The following is a 20,451-nucleotide window of genomic DNA, read 5'->3' on the forward strand; positions in this document are numbered from 1 at the left end:
TTTGTTCGAATGTGTATGTATTTTCTCTGTAATAACACCATGACCCTAGTTTATCACAATTGAATGAATGATCACTACGCTCTTGATGGTCACGAAGAGCTTAATGGGAGATTCTTTTAGATTTGACCAAAAATACGTCGAAATTTGAGATTTTTAAATAAATAAATTAAATTTGAAAAACAACATTGTGTCTCTGTTTTTTTTAAGCCAGCGTTAATCCGGTGCTAGCTTAGTCCTATCAATAAGTTAGTACCAAATTGTGATGAGAGGAACTGGAAACACATCTCCATAACTAGTAAATTGCTAGTAAATTGCATAATCGTTTCTTAAAGATTACTGGCGCATTGCTTTGCAAATAAACGAGATATACTTAATAAATAAACGAGATATGCTTAATAAATAAACGAGTTCTTGAGAAAATTCAAACAAATCATAAAGCATAAAGCTCGTAGTATTGATATTTGAACAGTTATTTTGAACAATAGACGTAATGGGTAATCAACATTCCACTAGCTACAGCTTTCAAAATTGGAGACTTAGTGCGTTCTTGAATGTTGTGCACAACAGTAAGTTCTACAAATTAACCGAAGAGTTCAAGAACAAAACCAGAGGAAATCTGACAGAAATAGCAAGAGTATCCAAGTAACTAATAAGCATTATAACGTAGCCTAATATCTGCTTTATATCTACATATAGGGAATGGTTACAGCCCTAATAAACAAACCATACATGCCCAGTCTTAAAATGGCCCAGAAACCCTTATATTCTGTTATAATTCCAGTATTATACCAGAAAAGGCGAAATATAGTGCTATTACTGTGCAGAGATTTCCAGTCCGTTTTTGCGGTACTAATGCTATTATATAGCACCAGTGCACAATTGTCATGCTATTAGAAAGCTTGAATTTGCTATTATTTTCCGTTATGTAGTTTTGCAGCGATTTTGTTTTCTTTTCGTTATGATGAACAAAAAGGAAAAATATGAAAATACTGTTTGGAACTAAGGGCAGATAACTCTAGGAATGTATAACACATTTCCATCAAATTAGAAAAAAATGCATTTCATTTCCTTTTTTGAATCAACTTGGTTCTTCCTCGCAGAAAAATCTGTTAAACAAACGTTCTACGCTGATTCGTTGATTTCTGAAAATGCATCACAAGTGATCTACCCCTAGGTTTGGAACCGTAATTAACTTCTTTCTAATCCCTTGTAATGAATATCCTTGCCGGAATTTCGTTCTCACACGATATAACATTCAAGAGGAGTTGCATAACGGGTAAACCAACAACATTATAATAGCATTATATTTGCTATATAATGGAACTAAATGCACATGTCAATACATGCTTTAAAGATCCTTGAAGCAATTACACCTTATATCAGCTTTATTACACGAAAAATCCGTTTATAAATTCATGAAAACAAGATCACGATTTCGCGAACTGAAGGATTTACGAAAACCGTAACCAAGTTCGAGAAATTATGAATAATTTGTTGCTCGACTGTGATGATTTCTGCTTAATGATTGGCTTTCTAAGTCTTGTATATATAAATCAAACGACTTGGTTTTGAATTATCCGACGTTTCGGCTGTTTTTGGCGGTATTCAAGGAAAATATCTGTCTGTCGCTTTTGTCAGGGACGAATTTTTCCAGCGTTGGGACGTTCTAATTAAATTTTTCATGCGTGTGCTAGAAATTTTGTTTTGGCACAAGAAATTTTTCACGGGTGGTGAATGGTGGTAAATACTGTACTATGGAAAATCATGGCTATTGTACTAAGAATCATGAACCAGTTCATCAATACATAAATAATTTTGTATGATTTTTATGAACGTATCCACTGGAAAACAGACAGAAAAAGCATGACCGGAACGGTGAGAATGAAGAAACGGTAAAAATTCACCTTTTTTGTTGGAAACGCTGAGAAAATATATGTCCTCAAGCAGGAATCGAACCTGCGATCTCCCGGTCTCTAGTTGGGTGCGTTAACCACTCCGCCATCGAGGAACTGTGATGATGCCATCACATATTCCCAACAGTATCATGATCACCGTCACAGCCTCCAATATCTCTGAATTGACCTATCGACCCCCCAATGTCTCCTATAAGTAGATCGACACCTCTCTCTCTCCCTCTCTCATCTTTCGGGCCAAATCTCTCTCGTTATCTATTTTTAGGTCCAGTGGACTGCGCTCAGGCTTGAGAGATGTATTATCACTTTATCCCCTTTTAGCTAACTCAGTCGCCGCATGACTTTGGTATCGTGACTAATATCTTAAGGGGGGGGGGATAGTTCAGGTTTTCAACGTAAAAAAACTTTTTGCGATTTTTAAAATAAATTTTGGTGAAACGAATTAATCGAAGCTTTTGTACATTATAATGCATCATTTCAATAAAATTCTGAATATTTTTCATGAAAAAATGTTGACAAGTGATTTAGTGGCGAAATTTTTTGTGAAACGTCTCTGGAAACAACACGATTTGCGGTGTTAACTGCCATTCAACTATTTAACAAATTTATTTCAAACTTTGCATACACATTCTATGTAATAAATTCTTAACCTCTCCGTTGAGTTTTCGAAATAAATTTTTAATTAAGTGGTTTTTTACTCATTTGAAATAAATTTTTCACGAAAAGATCCGCCATTTTATGGAATTAGTTCACGAGGATTGTATGGATTCATGAATAAAATTCTAAGTATCGTGAAATAGTTCACGAGCAAATGATTTTGTGAACTAATGTTCTTAAATCTATGAATAACATCATAAGTCAACCTTTGGTTTTATGAACAATGTTCTTAAAGTTGTGTACTAGTTCACGGACAGAAAATCGATTTGGTAATGACATGGCGGAAAACATGACTTAAGCCCATAAAACAAAATCAAATACTTCCACTAATAAAAACGTTATGCGGGCGTTACTGAATGGAGACTGAACGTAATTATAAAAGCCATGATTTTTGCTCATGGTCCTGTTTTCGTAACGTGAAAACGTGGTTGTTCAAGAATTCACGGCACTTTATTCACGATTTTGGGGACAACTTTTTTCTCGTGTACTTATAGAAATCAAGCGATAATGCTATATTTCGGCTGTGCATGTATACATTTATGATGCTAATATAGAGCTCGATTGCATTGTTAATGCTATAATTGAGTTTCACTGCAACATTAGTGCAAATGTAGAGCGTATATATTAGACCTTTCCACATTTTGAAAAAGTTTTGAAATATACATCGGTCAGCTCAAATTCTTGTTCTAGGTGTGAATTTAAGAATTTTCGCCAAAAATGGCTTAATTTGGACATGATTTAGAGGTGTCTCCAATCAAAAATCGTGTTTTTGATAAGTTTCCATAGGAAGACCACTTACTCTCTGATTTAATAGGCCTTACAAGCCCACATGTCGTCAAAGGTTGTTCCTTAGACATATCTTAACATGTTTTAACAGGTGAACATAGCTCTAATCGCACTAGAAAATGTGTTAATTGGATTTTTATACAGAAAAGAATACCAAAACCAAGAAAAAATGCTACTAATTTTCCTTGGTTTTGATATACTTTCCTATATGAAAATCCAGGTAACAAATTTTCTATGTTCACCTGTTAAAACATGTTAAGATATGTCTAAGGAACAAACTTTGACGACATGTGGGCTTGTAAGGCCTATTAAATCAGAGTGTAAGTGGTCTTCCTATGGAAACATATCAAAAACACGATTTTTCATTGGAGGCACTTCTAAATCATGTCCAAATTAAGCCATTTTTGGCGATAGTTCTTAAATTCACACCTAGAACGAGAATTTGAGCTGACCGATGCATATTTCAAAACTTTTTCAAAATGTGGAGAGGTCTAGTATATATATTGCGCAACGGTTTAGGTAATGCTTGGGTAAGGCATGAACCTTTCCGATTTGGATGAAATTTGGCACATGTTTTGGACATGGAACATGATGTACATTTCACCGGCTTCTCGAACTGTCTCGGTATCAATTATCCTCTATTCGTAAGTGTTCGCGATCCGCCAGATTAGATAAACTCGTCTAAACGGTCCATCGACCTCAATAGCTGATTCAATTCTCTAAGAGCGACATACCTAATATAGTTGAATCCAGTTCAGGCCACACGTTACATCGAAAGTGATGGTACAGTCAATATTGGTTCTATCGACCCAAATCGAACACGCCTTCTATACACATACCTGCTACATAAAGGACATGGGAAACACCTTTGGGGAAATTCAATTTACAATCCATCGAACACATCACGGTGAAAGTAGACATGTGGAGAATAGCCGGTAATTTCCCACACTTTCAATCCGACGTGCTTTCGGTACAATAGTGAGAAGTGTGTCGAATTGACTTCCGCGCGGGTGTACCTCGCAATAGTATTCCGAAAGAGACTCAGTTATATCGTATCCTTCAAACGTAATTGACGCAGACTTCAGACGGTTAGTACCGGTGTTACTAGACTCAGTCTATTGTGCATTGGAATCCATAGAAATGTGTGGCAGTGTGGAGTAAAAAAACTGCAACAAGTACCCATAGCAGAACAAATGTTAGACACACTTCCATTTTTTTTGCTGACTGTTCCGAACTTTAGTTATATAGGTTCAATAAAAATTTCATTAGCCGCTCCAAGGTTTACGGTCGTCGATATCCTATTGTAATTAGTAGTACTATAGGAATTGTGAATGGGAACATTGAGGGAAACGCATTGCGCGCTAAATCGATAGATAAATAGTGCGGTGTCTGTGGGTCCTTTCTAACCTATTTACCACCAAGACTAGTAAGTGTGTCGAATGTGAATTATTAATCGCCCGCGGTGGACGAATAGCGCTGCACTATCCTCCTTCCCGGAGCAATTAAACTGTCGCGTGCAACGATAATGGTAGCTTCGGAAACAGAAGTCATAAAGTACTAATGAATGAGTCTGAAAGTTGAATAGCAGTTTACAGTGAAACTCATCGATGAGAACAGTTTCTAGAGGTTATCAGAATTAACCAAGTTATGTGTATTCTAAAATTCTTTATATATTGGATAGAAGGGTGCAGATTGTTTGAAGCACAAGAGTAGCCGTTTGTAAACAATTTGTCCAATCGTGTCGTAGTCTCTAGAGTGAAAATGCTTAATATTAAATAACGTGTAATTCAATGCAGTTGGATTACATTACTCAGCAAAAGTTTGGAATCAATTCAATAAGAATTGTAATATCCATATTGAATATTGCAAGACCCCCCGAAAAGTTTAGCATCACTTAGGAACGAATGAATACATGATGCTGTATCTCGAGCTCCTGATTGGCTATATAAATTTGCACTCTTCAGTAAAGTTGTTCTTAAGGCCAATGGATTTCGGCGGGTAAATATTTTAATTTGAAATTCTGTCTCTATAGAGCGCTAGTGTACAGGTGAAGTTGCGCACTTCAAATTGATTCTACTCGTTGTTCCACGACCTGGAAGGTTCGTGTTTTCAGAAAAAAAAATCACTCAATTGATCATAAGCATGTACATGACAATCATTTTAACTCGAAAATGTGCCACCACGTGGCGATAGTGTAGGTATATGTGAAATAATCCATTATTGGATCTGGAAAATTCGCGCCCTTGACAAAGTTTTTTTGTTTCAATTGTACGGGTTTTAACCATGTATTCGCCGCTTTTTCGGGTTAGAGAAGTATCTCGGAATCGGTTCCTGGATGTCCCGGATGCTTCCGTAAAGGTCCAGGAATAGTCCATGAGTATTCAATTTACATTGTTGTGCATTTTTCATAAAATTTTTTAATGATTGGTATGCTTTTGGTATGGTAGGTATGGATGGCGTATTTTGGATTTACTAGGTTCCTCAAAACCGGTACCAGGATACCCGTATATGGTCATTATGATCCCAAAATGACTTCGAAGAGCTTGCATATAAGTTTTAATGCCAGACTAATAATCATAATAATGCCAGACTTAAAGCTAGACCTTGGAAAATTAATGAAAACAGAAAAAATTACCCTCGGACAAACCCCATGAAATTTCCGCATAAATCTGGAACCGGTTATCTGATCTTACCAACATATACAGCCTAAGAAACTTGAATGAATTCCCGGTCGCTTGCAAGTGGTTTGGTTGAAATTTGTTGACAATTCTTAAAACTAGAGCCAATTAAGCACCTAAATTGATGAGTGAAAAGTATCACGGGGACGCAATGGTTAGAAAATGTCCTATTTTAACACCCATATCTCGGAAAATTAACATTTTATCCAAAAACAAAAGTAATAGCCACACGTTAGGCCTTTCGTTTGAAACTAGTTTCGTAAAGATAGGTCCAATTATTGCTGAGATAATTACATGACATCAGTGCACATACATACACACACATACAGGCGACTACGTATTACGTGCGTAGATAGCGGCTTGGGGTTGGGACCCAAAAGACATGGAAAAAGACAAAAATAAACAACAAAAATAAAAAATTCTAACGGAGCAAGTGTGGTAAACGCGTTCGCCAAAGGTGAGCTAGGGAGGTCGCCGACCCAGCGAGAGCAGCCCAGAGAGACTATACCGAGCACGAGCGGCGACAAACCAATTGGACGCCAATGAAAGCTAGGGTTTCAGGCGCGCACAACGAGTCAAGCATTACCCAAACAAAATCAGCAGTCTGAGTTACCTAAAGTGATGAGGTTGAGGCAAAAAATCGAAGAACTCTACGAAATCGTGGAAAGCAAGGACAGATCACGGATCTAGTGATTAGCATCAAATCCGCTGTAGCAGCAGCCAAATGCAAACAGATGGCGTTACTAGAGAGAGCTGAAAACGCCGAAAAGACGCTGAAGGGTGACCGGTATTCTCGATCTGCGAAATGAGTAACTCCTCTCCCAGTGTTTCCCTTACTCTTTTCGCAGATCGAGAATACCGGTCACCCTTCAGCGTCTGATAGGCTTCTGAAGAAGCTCAAGAAAGTCGGTGAAAGACAGCAAAACAGCCGACAATTGCAGAGTGAAAGACGAACCGTAAAAGAGAGGAGGAAAAACAGAATAAAAAAGGATGAAAAGAAGAAAGGAGGAGGCCAGGAGAATTATAGGGGAAACGCTCTGGTCGTCAAAGCAAACGACGGCGTGACGTACGCGGCGATCCTCAAAAGGATGAGAGAGGATCCCAAGCTGAAGGAGCTGGGGGTGAGCATTATAAGAACCAGGCGCACTAAGAAAGGCGAGATGCTGTTCGAGCTGAAGAAAGATACATTGATCAAGAGCTCGGCTTATCGGGAACTCGTGGCCGAAGCGGTGGGCGGAGAAGCGAATGTGAGAGCTTTAGTTCAGGAAGTAGTGGTCGAGTACAGGTATCTAGAGATCACAAAGGACGACGAAGTGAGGAGCGCGCTAATAGAGTCTGAAGAAAGAGCAGACGTCAATCAGGTAAAGACGACTGGGAATCCATCATCGAAGTAACATTCTGCAGCGCGTCGTTGATGGATGACATGAATTGGCGAGTTAGTGAGCAGTGCAGACATAGATACCACCAAGCGATCCACTACATCATTGGAGAGAGAGAACTGGCGAGCGGAAGTGGATAATAAAGGACTCCGATAAGGACCTTTTATGGAAGCACTTCGTGTTGACGGCCTCGCTACGATTTCGAATGCCTATGAGCTGTCGACATGACATTAGCGAGGGCGTATGGCGTATCAATGTCAAGAAAAATGGAGCCGATGAACTGCCGGTCTTCGGCGTATTGGTGGAACGAAAGGCTCAGCATCCTCCCTGCTGCCTGCCTGAAAGCCAGAACATGCACTCAGAGAGCAAGATCTGAGGCAGTCAGAGAAGAGTGTAAGGTTACGTTCCGTGCGACTGGGGCCGCTTTTAAACGCGAGATAGTGCTTAGCAAGTCCACCTGCTACAATGAGCTGTGCAGAGAAGTAGACGCTAACCCCTGGGGCATCGCTTACCGTGTCGCGATGGCTAAAATTAAGGGTCGGACGACGTCAGCTGAAATGTGCGTTGACAAATAGAAAATTATCGTAGAGGGTCTTTTCCTGAAGCACAACCCAACCGCATGATCGCCTATATCGTTCGTTAATGCAGACTGTGGAAATGCTGGTGACAATCGAGTCTCCTTATAATCACAGAGAACAAACATACAAGCTAGAACAAACGTTTGTGAAAAAGCTGTGTAAACATTTAAATGAAAATACGTTGAAAATCACAATCGCATAAGGTTTGTATGCATGAATCGCCGTTGTATCTAAGTTTGCACATGTCGTAGCGCCGGCTAGTGGTAAGTTGCTACTTACTGGTATCATTTCAAAGCTACAGTTTTATTTCTTGAACACATTGAAACTTTTGCTTGTATTTCAATTCTTAGTATTATAATGACAAAATGACTGAAAATGAAAAAAGCTGGTCCGGACGGTATACCCAATGTGGTCCTGAAGACCTGGCGTTTCCGGACATGTTCAGGCTAGTTCTACAGAAATGCCAGGACGTTGGCTGATTCCCGGATAGATGGGCGATCCAGAAGCTGGTTTTGCTGCCACCACGAGATCCAGCACCGTATCGGCCTATATACCTGCTGGATACTCTTGGTAAACTTCTGGAAATGGTCATGCTCAACAGGCTGACGGCCTACGCTGAAAATGAGAACGGGCTTTCGCAGAGGCAGTTCGGATTCCGGAAAGAAATTTCGACGGGGGTCTGCAATCGACATAATCATCACGAGCGCTGAGAAAGCATCAAGGTAAAGTGTGAGAGTGCCAACGCGAATCCGTGGGGTGACGCCTACCGGATTGTGATGGCCAAGACCAAAGGGGGCTCCTCACCCCCAGAACGGTCTCCGGACCGGTTGGCAACGATTATCGAAGTACTCTTCCCGTCTCGAGCCACAAGCCCCTGGCCACCTGCACTACGAGACAGTGCGGGCACGGTCGAAATGGTGGCTCCGGTGACGAATGAAGAACTACTCGCAGTGGCTAAATCCCTAGCAATGAACAAAGCTCCAGGGCCGTATGGAGTTCCAAACAACGCTCTCAAGGCAGCGATCATAGCGAACCCGAACATGTTCAGGCTAGCTATGCAGAGATGCCTTGACGAGTGCCGTTTCCCCGATAGATGGAAAAGGCAGAAACTGGTGCTGTTGCCGAAGCCCGGGAAGCCGCCAGGCGACCCATCGGCGTACAGACCAATCTGTCTGATAGACACGACTGGCAAACTGCTTGAGAGGATCATCCTCAACAGGCTCACCCCGTACGCGGAAGGTACGGACGGTCTGTCAAGCAACCAGTTTGGCTTTCGGAAGGGTAAGTCCACAGTGGACGCTCTCAACTCAGTGATAAATACTGCCGAGATAGCGATCCAACGAAAAAGGCGAGGTATTCGATACTGTGCGTTAGTGACACTCGACGTGAAGAACGCATTCAACAGCGCAAGCTGGGATGCCATCGCGCTCTCGTTACACCGGCTTAGCCTACCGGTGGGTCTGTACCGGATCCTGGAAAGTTACTTCCAAAACCGCGTACTGATATACGAGACCGATGCCGGTCAGAAAAGGGTTCCGATTACCGCCGGAGTCCCGCAGGGCTCGATCCTAGGCCCGGTGCTTTGGAACCTCATGTATGACGGGGTTCTGAGACTGAAGTTCCCTCCTGGGGTCAAGATCGTCGGCTTTGCCGACGACGTAACCTTGGAGGTCTACGGGGAGTCAATTTCTGAGGTAGAACTAACCGCAGAACACGCGATTAGCACGGTGGAGGAATGGATGAGCGCGAGAGGCCTGGAGCTCGCTCATCATAAGACGGAGGTAGTTATCGTCAACAACCGCAAGTCGGCACAACATGCAGTTATCCATGTGGGAGAAGTCGCGATCACTTCACAGCGAAGTCTGAAGTCATTATAGACGACAAGCTGACCTTCGGCAGCCATGTCGACTATACGTGCAAGAGAGCATCGACTGCTGTTGCGGCACTATCGAGAATGATGTCCAACAGCTCAAAGGTGTGCGCCAGTAGACGTAGGTTACTGGCAGGCGTTGCCGTATCTATCCTCAGGTACGGCGGCCCGTCATGGTCAAGAGCACTGAGGGTAACCAGTTACCTACAGAAACTGGAGAGCACCTACCGCGTGATGTGCCTCAGAGTGATATCTGCCTACCGCACGGTATCACACGATGCATCCTGCGTGATAGCGAGCATGATGCCAGTCGGGCTGGTCATTCGGGAAGATGAGGAGTGCTTTGAGCTACGTGGAAATAGGGGAGCCGCGAGCTCACCAGGGCGACCTCGGTCGCCAGATGGCAGCGTGAGTGGGACAACTCCTCGAAAGGTAGGTGGACTCACCGGCTGATACCTAGCATATCGAGCTGGGTGGGAAGACCCCATGGGGAAGTTCACTTCCACCTGACACAATTCCTGTCAGGCCATGGCTGTTTCCGTCAGTACCTCCACAGGTTCGGGCACGCGGAGGTCCCAGTCTGCCCGGACTGCCCAGGTGTAGATGAAACTGCCGAACACATACTGTTCGTATGTCATCGGTTCGACGTCGAAAGAAGAGCAATGCTCGACGTCTGTGGCTGGGACACAACCCCTGATAACCTCATTCAGCGGATGTGTCAATCGGTGGAGAAGTGGAACGCAGTCTCGGCTGCTACCATCCAGATTGCCAGTAGGCTACAGGTAATCTGGCGAACCGAGCAACAGACGACGGGCACGGCTAACTAGTGATTGGTTAGCTGGAGCGAAAAAGGCCAAGCGCAAAAAAGAGAGTGAATGGTCTGTTCATGCCGAGGCAGGTTGGCGCAGCGAATGGCAACCGCGTAAGGGGTAAACCCAGCCACCCCGAAGCAAGACAGAAGAGTGAGTGTATAGGCGTATAAGTGGACTGCCTCATGCCAAGATGGGAGGGTCGTAGCGTAGTATGTGGGAACTAAGCTATCGATGCCTCATGGCGTGGCAGAGGAGTGAAAGGGTGAGCATCCAAGTCAGTCTCACACTGCATGTTAAGGGTGAGCATAAAAGTCAGCCTCACAGGTTGGTAGAGGCTAGCACAAAAGTCAGCCTAGCAAGGAATGAAAAAGGTGAGCACAAAAGTCAGCCACGCATGGTATGTCAGAAGTGGGGCCTAAGAAAAATGTCCCACATGGGATGCCAGAGGGAGTGACAAAGGTACAATAGAGTGGCACGATTGAGAGTGAATCAGGTGATAGGGTGAGCACCCAAGTCAGCCTCACATGGATGGGTAGGGCGAGCACAAAAGTAAGCCTAGCAAGGAATGAGTAAGGTGAGCACACAAGTCAGCCTCGCATGGAACGTAAAAGGTGAGCACAAAAGTCAGCCTTATGTGGGAGTGTTTGAGAGTGAACCAAAGTGCGATTGAGAGAGCACCCAAGTAAGCGTCATACAGGATGTATGAACGCGTGAGTGAGAGTGAATGAGTACATTTAGTACAGCCATCCCCCCAGAAGTAATACCGAGAGGTAGTTCCTGGGAGGAATGATGGCGGAGCCCAATGGAGTTTAGTCGGTATTAATGGCTGGTCACCATTCGAGTCCGACACGCCCCCAGTGCACCCCGTGCGGTAGATTGGACCCTACCAATAGCACGTGTACTGGGCTAGGGCATAAAGGTCTTCTCCATTGTAAAAAAAAGATGGGTGGGTAATGTCGGAGACATAACCGGAGTGAAGTAGAATACACTTTAGGATGTTAATGCGAATGCTACAATTTTGACTATATTCTGATGTACACGTACATCGAAACCTAAAATATTCCAACATATTTATCCTCATATGGTAACCCTGCAAAGAGCATATAATGAGAGTGAATCAAATCATTTGTCAACAGTAGAGAGTCGTATATACTTGTACCGTTATTTATCTATCTCCATTAGAAATACCGAAATAACTTATTTTAATAAAGCCTTTCAGAAATTAGTAAAAATTGCAGCATTCGTATTAACAATTTAAAACGTATGCTACTTCATTTCGGTTTGTCGTTGACATTACCTACCCATCTTTCTAATCTAAAACAGAACAATTGTTTTGAAAACCTAATAATTGCATAACCTAAGACGATTTAAAGCTACACTTTTGTGAAATCTCAACAGAAAACAAAATTACGTGTTAGTCCAACGAGCTTTCTGTCCCGTTGTTGTTATATTTATTAAATTCTCCCAATTAATGTTCTATAGCTAAACTATGATCATATTTCCTTAGGAGGCGCGTTTTACCCCATGTTTTCATAAATAATAATATGCTCGAACCTTAACCAAGCAGGTATCTTAGAGTGAAGTTTTCACAATAATGGAGCTTTTCATTTGTGTAGCCGCGATATTCGCAAACAAAATAAGTAAAAAGCACATTGTGTCATTTAGCCGCACTCAAAATAAGCCGGGCTTAATGTGGATACAATTAATTTGTTTTCCGGACCGTTATTTAGCTGAGTTTAAAACATGATGATACGTAAAACTTTTTCTCTGTTTGCTCCGAGGACCAAGTATTTTAAATATCCCCTGGTAGTGCAAAAATGCTTTATAAACTCGTAAATAAACTTTCCGAAGTAACTCGTATCAAATCATGAACAGAAAATCATATTATCAGTATCCAATAAGCCAACACCATCTCCTTTACACAACGAAACAACCAGTACGCATTACGGCTTGCCGGAGGAAACAAATACACAGATAAATTCACCACGGTGCACACTGGAATGCGCGTCGGGGTGAATTTATCTGTACAAGCACCTGATGCCACATATAATTTAAAGAACAAGAGAGCGCGGTTCTCGCACCAAACCACCCCATCGCCAATCCATTTATTCAGCTCTGAAAAAAAATAAGTGTTGTGTGCAAGACACGACCACGATGACATTGAAAATGCAATCAGTTTTATGAGCAAGCAATATTATCCGTGGCCAAATTAAAAACCGTTAATGCCATCGACTGTTTCAGAACTACACACAGGCATGCTATTCTTCACTAGAGATAATTGTTGAATTTTTAAATTAAAATCGATAACCTGTAGTGTGATAAATTCAAGTTCTAAAAATGTTTTATTCAAATCCGTGAAATGGGAACATAAATTAATGATGCTCACAAACAAAACCTTACATCTATCTTTAAATACCTGCTATCAAATCAAATGTTTGCAAGCACGATAGAAAAATAACTTGTCATAAATCAAATGATTCGTAAACGAAGAAAGTATAACATATGTATCTTTATATATTCGGTGGTTTAATTAACATTAACTCTGAAATGTTTTATATTTGGATTACTAAAAAGAACTATTTTAAGGGAATCATTCAAATTAACTGTTTTGTATGTGGGGTCCTGAAAAGGACCATTGGTGGAATCCTGAAAAGGACTATTTGTGGGATACACAAACACGCGTGCTATGGAATGAAAAATACTAAACTAACTAAGGGCTTTTGGTTTAACAAAAATAACATGCAGAATGGAACAATTAGTCAGCTTCGAAAAAAGGTTTGCCATCTCTTCCACCCGTCCACCCAGATAAATATTTCGAAATGAAAAGAAACAACCTTTCTCTTCAGCATCTAATATGAAATACTGATAACTTGAAACGTGACATTGGCTTTTATCACTTTCGCACTGATGATGGAAGGACTGCCTTCATGCAGAATAACGAAAAAAAATTTGCGGATTCTTTTTGGTACGGCTTTCGCTAGCTGGCAGTGTTGCCACATCCTCCAATTTTCTGAAACTTTGCAGAATTTTGGATTATGTTTCCGAAAGACTATTTTTAATAAATCACTGGATCAACCTGGAAATGTATTTTAAGTAGCTGCACATTTTTGTATTGTTTCGGAAGGATAAATTTAAACATATAACAGATTGTTGCAAATTTCAGATTGTCAATATACGCGCAAGCAACAAATAACGAATTTAAACTGCGCAATTGCATTATCGCTATCATTGATTGGACATATTCCAATTTGTTCTTTATTGTTTCTTATTGTTATAGCCCTTAAAAGGGCTTTTAATTTAACAATAATAACATGCAGTCAGCTTCAACTGAGGTTTGCCAACTCTTCCAGCTGCGCGCTAGTTACACAGATCACCCCCAGCGGTAGCAGTGATCAAATGTAGCACTTATCGCAGCGCATTGTCAACATGCATGATTGCTACTGGTGTTCTTTACGGCCCGATGTTTGAGGGGAGAATGAAGTCGCTCGAGGAATGATATTCTTTAAATAGTCGATGATGACGTCATTCATAGAAGAGTAGTGTGCTGGGTGCTGAAATCTGTCGTACGAGACACTATAGGCACGATGTTACTTGTCTGGCAAAAGATCAACAACTGATTCAAACATGCACGCGGCACATTTATTTATAACTTTCGTTTTCGTTTGAATTACCAAGCTGCTCCCTATGGACGGCTCTGCCGGGGATAGATTGACCGATGTATGGGAGTTTTCACGTTTTCGAGATCTGTTCATTTTTGCTTGTCAATAGTGTGATATTAACCCTCAAAAAGGCAACCGGGTCTCAGAGGCCCGGCACGTTACAATTTTTTAGTTACAAAAAAATATGTATGCAGTATAAGCTTGGGCATGGAAATTTTGATAAGTAGCTTTGAAATCTATAACAAAAATAAAGAATTGTGAAATTTTCATCTATGGGGTGATGCGCAGCTATGTTTGAATTTTTTACATGCACAAAAAGGCAAGCCGGGCCTGGCAGGCCCGGTGTGCATGCAATATTTACTAGTAATACCACGGGTTTTATACATTAATATTTATCTGAAAAAAACATTTTGATGAGTTCATCTTCATATTAGCAGGAATTTTTTTCATATTTCGATTGATTTTATCTTTACCTTTTCTTATAAAAAAAAAATCTTGAAATTTTGAGCGAATTCTATACTTTTCTTTTATAAGAAATGTAAAAATAGCATACGATAATGACGTGTGTCATATTTTTTTGGGTAAATCCTTTAATTCACCCACTGTGATCTACTTGACAATTATTTGGATACAATATAACCTAACTCTGTCGTTATTGTCTATTTTTGTTGTCTATTCTTTGCGTTATAGTTGTCGTAATTATTCAAATTGTAGGATCTAAAAGCAACAAAAAATTGAAATGGCTATAAGACGATATGCCCATGCTTTCAATCGTCTCAAAGAATCTGAAATAATGGAAGAAATTCGAGCAAATTCAACAGTAGACGATTCCGAAACTGATTTGCAAAGCGAGGAAGAAGATGTGAATGATATTGCTTCCGACGATAAATCTGATGCAGAAAAATATGAATATGTACTCCGGTTATGCATCAGAAAAAATTAATAGCAACCCAGAAACATTTATTGATCGTGTTCAAACGAAATGGAGCTCAGAACCAATCGACAGTCGACGTGATCTTCCGAGTACTCACCTTTTGGAAAAAATGACCTTTTTACATTCATCGCCTTATACGCTGAAATCAGGATTTGCTGCGTGTTCGTACTCATCATCCTGTAATTCCGGAACCGGAAGTCGGATCAATTAGAAATTCAACAGCAGCCAATACGAATGCTGTACCTTTAATTTGAAACCAAGTTTGTAAAAATCGGTAAAGAATTCGCTGAGAAATAGGTATGACATTATCTTAAGAACTTGGTAAGTTCCCCCGGGGCATCAAGAACCGCCATAGCTGGCCAATGTGGCCGAAGTGCCTTCGGTGGGTCATTAATGATCTAGACATGCAAAGCCAAGTAATGTTGCACATATTTTAATATATATTGCATAATTTGGACATTATGGTGGTATCAGTTTGTATGGAAATTTGCTGTGTGATTGTACTCTTCAACACGTAACTCCAGAACCGAAAGTCGGATCAATCAAAAAATCAATAGCGACCGATGGGAAGGCTGCGCCTTTCATTTGAGACTAAATTTGTACAAATCGGTCCAGTCACCTCAGAGAAAAATCGGTGAGATTGTTTGCCACATACATACATCCATACATACATACACACACATACATACATTTTACGATCTCAACGAACTGAGTCGAATGGTATAAGAGATTTGGCCCTGCGGGTCTCCGTTAAAAAGTCGAAATTTCGACCGATATCATAACCTTTCTATATGAGAACGGCAAAAAGGAGCTTGAATTTAGACGGGCCTGAGAGGCCCGCTTGCCCTTTAATGTTAGGATTTTAGCTTGCCTTCACAAGGGTTAAAATACAAAAATTGTCACGTCATTTCATGATTAGAATCATCAGCGCCTGGCGGCAATCATGGTTTCTATTACCTACCACAGAAGAATGTGCTGATATGAAACGCAGCAGCTGCTACGCTTACAACGTCAGAACACAAACTAACGAATTTTTCTTGTGTGCTCTCTTTTTATACCAGTCACAGTTCTTTCGATGAAAAAGAGGCAGTCCCAGCAACGCTTGCTTTTTGAGCGAATTGTACCAACCAATCATGGATCAGATAATTACTACTTTCATAAAATCCATTATTTCCGCTATTTTAGTAATTGTACATACTACCGAATTGGATACAAAATTGTTGTACATATTTCCAATCAGATAGCGTAATAATATTATTTTTTCATTCAGTACAAATGCAGATATTCACGTTTAAAAAAGCGGGTAAAATTCTGGCAGAAAATTTTGAAATGGTGCCCCTATATTGAAACGTTAGAAGTATTCTACTTCAAAAAGACTATCTGTGCAAGGTTGTGAAAAGTTACTTTCAGAATCGAGTCCTGGTCTACGAAACGAAAATGGGGTAGAGGTCAATAAGGCTCACGGTAGGAGTACTTCAGAGTTCCATACTTGGCTCAATGCTTTGGAATATAATGTACAACGGAGTGTTAACACTGGAACTGCTCAGGGAAGTTAAGATCGTCGGCTTTGCAGTTGCCGTTGTCCTGGCTACAACAGGCGAGACTCTCGAGGAAGTGGATATGTTGACTGCAGAGACAATAGGCATCGTGCAAACCTGGATGGCAGATGTCAAGTTGCAGCTGGCTCACCACAAGATGGAGCTAGTGCTGGTTAGCAACCGCACGAAGCCCAGTGTGTCGTGTGATGGTTGACGATCGAGTAAATTACAATAGCCATGTTGACTATGTTTGCAAGCAGACCTCGCTGACAACTAACACATTGGCAAGGATTATGCTGAGTATCAGAGGTGAAAATGCAAGAGACGTCTCTTGGTAGGTGTCTCACCGTCAATACCGGCTGCTGTGCTGAAATCAAAGCTGAATCGGACGAAACTGATGACCACGTTTTGCATAATGGCTGTTCGTGTCACGAGCGTGTACAGAACGATATCGTCGGAGACGGTATGCATCATTGCCGGGATGATTCCCATCTGCATCACTCTGGCTGAGGATGTGGAATGCTACCAGCGGAGAAATACATGAAATGCAAGTGGACTGGTCCAATCGGACTCGTTGGCTAAGTGGCAGTAAGACTGGGACAACTCGGAGAAAGAAAGGTGGACCCAGAGACTCATCCAAAAAAAAATGTTGGCTTGTATGCATAGGAAGCATGGAGAGGTGAACTTCCATTTGACGCAGTTTTTGTCCGGACACTGATGCTTCCGAAAGTACTTGCATCGGTTTTGACATGCTTCGTCACCCCTTTGCCGAAGTGTGTGAACGTGCAAGAAACACCGGAACAAGTAGTCTTCGAATGTCCTAGGTTCGAAGAAGTTCGTAGGGGTATGCTGGGTAGGACAGTTGACAATATCGTCGAAGAGATGTGACAGCATATCTGGGACGCTGTAAACAGAGTGGTTACGAGTATACTCTGCAGAGAAAGTAGCGATGGGACCTACAAAGTAGCACCATCGGCTAGAAAGACGCCGTGAAACCACAAATCAGGTTTCGGGAGAAATTCCGCCGCCAGGGAACTCTTCGTCGGTGTAGACTAGGTTCACCGCCGAGGACCAATCGAGTAGTACTGGACGTAGCAACGGGTTCGGGTTGTCGGGGTGCCAGTGAGCCGGACGTCATGCTTCATCGGAATCGTAGGACCGACCTCGACTTCGTGAGTAGACCAGATCTACCGCCTGGGATTAGAGCGAGTAGATCGCGTCGAACAGCTAGCAGTGGGTCGTTGGGGCGCCAGTGAATCGAAAGCTACGTTCTACCCGGAACCGCTGGACAGACCTCAGCACCTTTTGGCTGGCCGCCCGTTGAGTAGGCTAGGTCTACTGCCGGGGACTAGATCGGTTATATCGAGACGAAGTGGGGGGCCGCCGAGGGCTATCCGACTATATCGTGATAAAAATGGGAGCTAATTGGCTTACGAAATGGACATCGCTACCGAGAGAAATTCCGCTGCCAGGGAACTCATAGTCGGAGTAGAGTAGTTCACCAGTAGATCTCGATAAAACTGGGAGCTAAACGGTTCAAGGTAGCGGGTATCGGTGCCGGGAGAAATTTCTCAGTCGGAGAACTCTCAGTGTTAGAGTAAGTTCATTGCCAGGAACTATCCGAGTAGGACCTGATAAGGCTGGGAGCTGAATTACTCTCGGAAACTAGAGCTAAATGGCTCATAGAATCAGCATCTAAATGGCTCACTGAAACGAGAGCTAAATGGCGACGTAATAGATAGAGACAAAAAGCAAGAGAAGAGTCGAGAGTTCAATCAAAACGCGAAGGTCAAGCCATTTCATGAACCAAATGAGGCTTCGAGATAGAGCAGAAGAAAGAGGTGAGACGGAAGCACATCTAGCCCCCCCGAAGTAATACCTTGATGTAGTTCCGTGGGGAAGAAAGGCAAAAAAAGAGTAAGTGATTTTAGTTGTTAGACACGAAAATGAGTCGTGATTCCAAACAGTGCCAATACACTATAGGTCAGGCTTTTGGAGCTTTTTAAACTTTAGTATAAAAAAAAACCCCTGCTGTGAAGCAGCAAACCAAGCTCGGGAGAAATTCCGTAGCCGAGGAACTAGCAATCGGAATAACCTAGATCCATCGCCGTGAACCAGTTGAGTAGTACGCGACGTAGCACTGTGTTCGGGTTGTCTTTGCGCCAGCGAACCAAAGGTAAGGATTTACCGAAATCATCGGACCGACCACGGCGCCCTGCCGGTTGGCCTGCGAAGAGATTGGAGAGCAGCAGATGAATCGATTTCGGGAGAACCTTCAACGCCGGGGAAGTAAAAAGTATAAAGCGAAAAGTATGTGGAATATCGTCAGTGTAGTACTCGTGCAGATATTAGAGGAACTGCAGAGGAAATAAGTGCACCTCACCAGTAGCCGTAGAGTAGATCCACCACTGGGGACTAGCTCGAATAGTTCGCGTTGATGCGCAGGTTGTGGTTTGTTGAAGCTCCGGTTTGCCGCACGCCACACTTTAGCTGGAAGTGCCGGACCAACCTAGACACCATACCGGGTAGCTCGTTAGGAGGCTAGATCCAGCGCCAGTGAACCGAAAGTCATAATCACTAGGCAGGCCTCGGCACCATCCGCCTGACCAGATGAGTATGCTAGGCCTACAGTTGGGGACTAGATCGAGTAGATCTCGCGAAGTGGTGGGCCAAATGGTTTGCGAAAACGAGCATCGGTGTCGGGAGAAATCCACCACCGGAGAATTCACAGTCGGAATAGGTTGATCCACCACTGGGGACTATCTGCGTATATCGGGAGCTAATTGGCTCACGAAGCGAACTTCGGTACCGGAGCTAAACGATTTCAACAGGAGCGCTGGGGTATATCCAAATGAAGTTTGGAGCTAAATGGCTCTGGTATGCAAAGGATCCAAACGGCGTAATAGATGGAGAGGATGGCGGAAAGCAGGAGTAAAGCCGAAAGCTAACGATGAAAGCATGAGACCCACTCCCTCCCCCGAATTAATACTTTGATGTAGTTCTGTGGAGGACAAGGACTAAAGAGTAAAGAGTATTTTTATTGGTTAGGCATAGAAGTGAGTTTTTGAAACTTTTTAAACCTTACTGTGAAAACAGACACACTAACATTTTGTGATCTTGAACTGAATCGAATAGCATACACACCAAAAATTAATGAAATTTAAACGACATGTAAAACAATACGAATGTAAATATACAAAGGTTGAATCAAAACTTTTCATTGAAAATTAAGTTGAATTCGATGCAATCAGTGGGAGCATCAAAAAGCATATGATTTAACACTTCCGTTCCTCTCATATTACATGTCATTTATTTTACAGCAATATTGGATTAAAAATACATTAGAGCATTTGTATCCTGTTTAATGAAGCTGTAATTTTCAATCAACGCGTAAAATTATAATGAAATTTGTGGAAGAAAGCACGACAAATTGTGTGTATTTGTGGTGGAACTTCATTTTACATTTTTATCCATGCTCCAAATATGTGCATGAAAATAAATTTAAAATTACAAAAAAAAATTTCTGTGTATGACACTCGACTTCCGGGCCTCGGTTGGAAAGTCGATTGTTGGAGTGCATAGTCTATCCTTATATAAGAGCTAAAATAAACTCCAGTGTAAGAAAGCTCTCGTAAACTATTTAAATT

General features: G+C 41.9%; 1 protein-coding gene across 10 annotated transcripts in view; it reads left to right on the top strand.

The window, feature by feature from the left end:
- The window catches only part of LOC131679118 (uncharacterized), an 80,971-nt gene that overhangs the window by 25,510 nt on the left and 35,010 nt on the right, over positions 1-20,451 (top strand). The window contains exon 1 of one of the 10 annotated variants that reach the window (XM_058959694.1): positions 4,492-4,551. The exons of 8 other annotated variants lie outside the window; for them this stretch is intronic. The gene's annotated coding sequence lies outside the window, so the exon portion shown is untranslated. Of the gene's footprint in view, positions 1-4,491; positions 4,552-4,688; positions 4,783-20,451 lie in introns of those variants that run through there. One more of the 10 variants, XM_058959695.1, reaches the window with a different exon arrangement.

Source organism: Topomyia yanbarensis, chromosome 2 (assembly GCF_030247195.1).
Source record: "Topomyia yanbarensis strain Yona2022 chromosome 2, ASM3024719v1, whole genome shotgun sequence".
NCBI lineage: Eukaryota > Metazoa > Arthropoda > Insecta > Diptera > Culicidae > Topomyia > Topomyia yanbarensis.